The 3,019-nt window shown below is 45.0% G+C and overlaps 1 non-coding gene across 1 annotated transcript; it reads left to right on the forward strand.

The window, feature by feature from the left end:
* Positions 1 to 1,344: 1,344 nt before the first annotated feature.
* On the forward strand, positions 1,345 to 1,417 carry trnav-uac (transfer RNA valine (anticodon UAC)). The gene has a single exon. It is a non-coding gene; the product is annotated as a tRNA-Val (tRNA).
* The last annotated feature ends 1,602 nt before the right edge of the window (positions 1,418 to 3,019 follow it).

Consider the following 3,019-nt stretch of genomic DNA (forward strand, 5'->3'; position numbering starts at 1 on the left):
ATTGGTTGGCTCGCTGAGCTGGCTTGTTGTTCCGCAGACGTTTCGTTACCGTGCTTGGTCATCTCCTCAGTGCAACCTCTGATGAAGCGTCGGTGTGTTTTCCCGCCTGGCTTTTAAACTCTGGGGTCCGTTGCGATGTTTTGCCTCACTTCCGGGTTTCCTCTTTCGTGGAATGTATATGGGGCCGAGTTCAATGTGGTTATTAATAGCCTGCTTCGTGGAGTTCCATGCTTCTAGGAATTCTCATGCTTGTCTTTGGTTCGCCTGTCCCAGGATCTTCTTGCCCCAGTCGAAGTCGCACTTCTCATTGTCCATGTGGCTTGAGATGAGTGAGTATTGGTCATGTGTTTTTGTAGCCAGTTGCTCAAGGATAATTGATATCCAAAGAACTGGGTCAGGAGATGCCTACAGAACAGCATTATAAAGATTCCACATGCCCGACACACTCATCACACTTCCACACATCAGGGGCACATCAGAACTCACCACGAGTTCTAAGACCGCTGGGAATCAGAGTGGCACACAAACCCACATCAACCCTACAACAGGTGCTCACCCGAACTAAAGGCCCACTCGCCGCCATGGACAGGACCAATGTCATCGACAGAATCCCCTGCAGAGACTGTGAGAAACACTACATCGGACAAACAGGAAGGAAACTAACAACAAGAGAACATGAACACCAACCCAAACCCTAACCCTATCTTAATCAGTCAGCAGGATGTGAAGTGATGGTACTCAGGCGTGAGAGCTTTTCGCTTCTGGAACAAAAAGCAATTGCATGCTGTTAGCATCAGTTTGACATCTCTGATCGCTCTAAACCCTCGCTCTAAACCCTCCCGATTCACACACGCATTCAGATGCCTTGGAAGTGTAATAATTTTACTCGGCTCCACCACTTCGTCTGGCAGTTTAATGTATACTTGCACCACCTTCTCGGCAAAAAGAAAAAGCCCTCAGGTTGCTTTTAAATTTCTGCCCCTCATTTTAATTACACACCCTACAGGTTTGGACCCGCCCACCGTGTGATATAGACCTTGACTCCTTACCATGTCCATATCCCTGATGTTTTTATAAATTTGTGTTAGGTCGTCCCTCAGCCCCCGACGTTCCAGAGAAAACTGCCCCAGCCTGTTCAGAATCATCATACAGTCCAAAACCTGCACCACTGCCAATGACCACGTGAATATTTTCTGGGCAGGTTTACATGATATCTTTTATTTTTCAATAATGCCAATAACGCTGGACTACATCGACCCATTTGAAACAGAGAGGTGAAGCGTTAAACAGCTGTGAATTTCAATGCTGTAGAATGGTCAGTGTGCAGGGCAGAAAAGCGGGTGTGTTTCTGTAGTGTAGTGGTTATCACGTTCACCTTACACGCGAAAGGTCCCTGGTTCGAAGCCTGGCAGAAACAGTAGTGCCCTTCTTTTACAGCGATAGGTTCCTGGATGGACATGGGGTGAGCGTTCTTGTCAGCCAACCTTTCTTTGAATAAAGTCGCCCATATCGGCTTTTGCTGTGGAAAGGAGGATCGTTCTATTTCATTGCAGTATGAATCTTTGTTAAATTTCTTTCCTTCCTCGTCCTGAATGTGCAGAGATGGTCATCCCTTTTAAGAGTGCATTTAGCGTGCCCTCGTCCTTTCTGTAGTGGAGTAGTGTCGCCTTTGCTTTTCGTGAGAAAGCGTTCCAGCTCAAGGTTGATTTGCCTGTGTTGCAGTGCACCGCGCATTCCTTTCTGTCAAATGTACCACAAGGTAGCCTCTGAATGTCTTAGTTATGTCAGTGTCTGCCATGTCTCAAAATGCGTGAATTGAAACCAGAAGCCCTCAGCCACATTTTGGGGTAAAGAAACATGTTTGCATTTCTTAGCAGCGGACGGAATAGTGGCTCATTCAGCCAACAACAGGAGTGAAGGAGTTTACAGGCTCAGATGAACCTCATGACTTGTGCTCTCGCAGAATCATTAGCATTAACGTGTGCTCTCAAGTCAAAGGCACACTGGTATTGAAACTGAGGAAATGACGAAACAGGCTACCATGTAATGTTACATCCAATTTTTTTTTCTTTATATCAAAGACGATAAAGAACATCTAAACAAGGAGAGATAGGAAAGCGAGCCACATGAAGCTCAAGTGAAACAACATGTAATTTAATCAGTCAGCAGGATGTGAAGTAATGGTGGCTCAGGCGTGAGGGCTTTTTGCTTCTTGAACAAAAAAGCAATTGCATGCTGTAGGCATCACTTTGACATCTCTGATAGCCTTTTACAATCTGTCAATGTGTTCATAAACTGCCTTTTGTGCGTCTCTAAATAAGCACCATGGACTTTGGTAAAATTTTATTGAGTTGCTTTCCCTTGTTTTCAAACATAGGCATCCAAATCAGTTGGCTGCCGTCTGACATTTGTTTGTGTCCAGGACTAGAAAGCCGCGCAGGAAAATTGATGGTTAAGGAGAAAGACAAGGCAGATAGCAGCTCACACCTGCACCGAGGTTCGAACAGCCTCACAACATGATTTGTCGTTCTTGAATTCTAACGCTTGCTTGATCCTTTTGACTCGCGTTCTTGTACAGAAACTAATACTCAAGTGCGCTTTTGAGTCGAAGCCACGTTTGACTTGAAACTGCAGAAAGGACAAGCCAGGCTATGAAATAATATTGTTTCCATTTTCTTTTCTTCCTTTCGCAAAGGATCAAGGAAAGCTAAACAAGGAGGAATAGGAAAGTGAGGCTCATGAGCTCCGGTGAAACACCTTCTCTCTTATTCAGTCCTCAGCAAGTGACGTGAAGGTTTCTCAGGCGAGAGAGCTTTTCACTTCTTCAACACAAAACAATCCCGTCGCGTTAGCGCCTTTTTGGCATTGTGATCGCCTTTTACGTTCTGTCAATATGTACAGAATCTGCCTTCTGTGTATCTCTGGATAATTGTGTTGGGATGTTGAGATGGGATAATGAGAAGGAACTCGATTTTCCCTCCCATCATCTCTTTCAACTTCCCTTCCAAAGAACATACAT

This window comes from Stegostoma tigrinum, unplaced genomic scaffold, assembly GCF_030684315.1.
Source record: "Stegostoma tigrinum isolate sSteTig4 unplaced genomic scaffold, sSteTig4.hap1 scaffold_89, whole genome shotgun sequence".
Classification (NCBI taxonomy): Eukaryota; Metazoa; Chordata; class Chondrichthyes; order Orectolobiformes; family Stegostomatidae; genus Stegostoma; species Stegostoma tigrinum.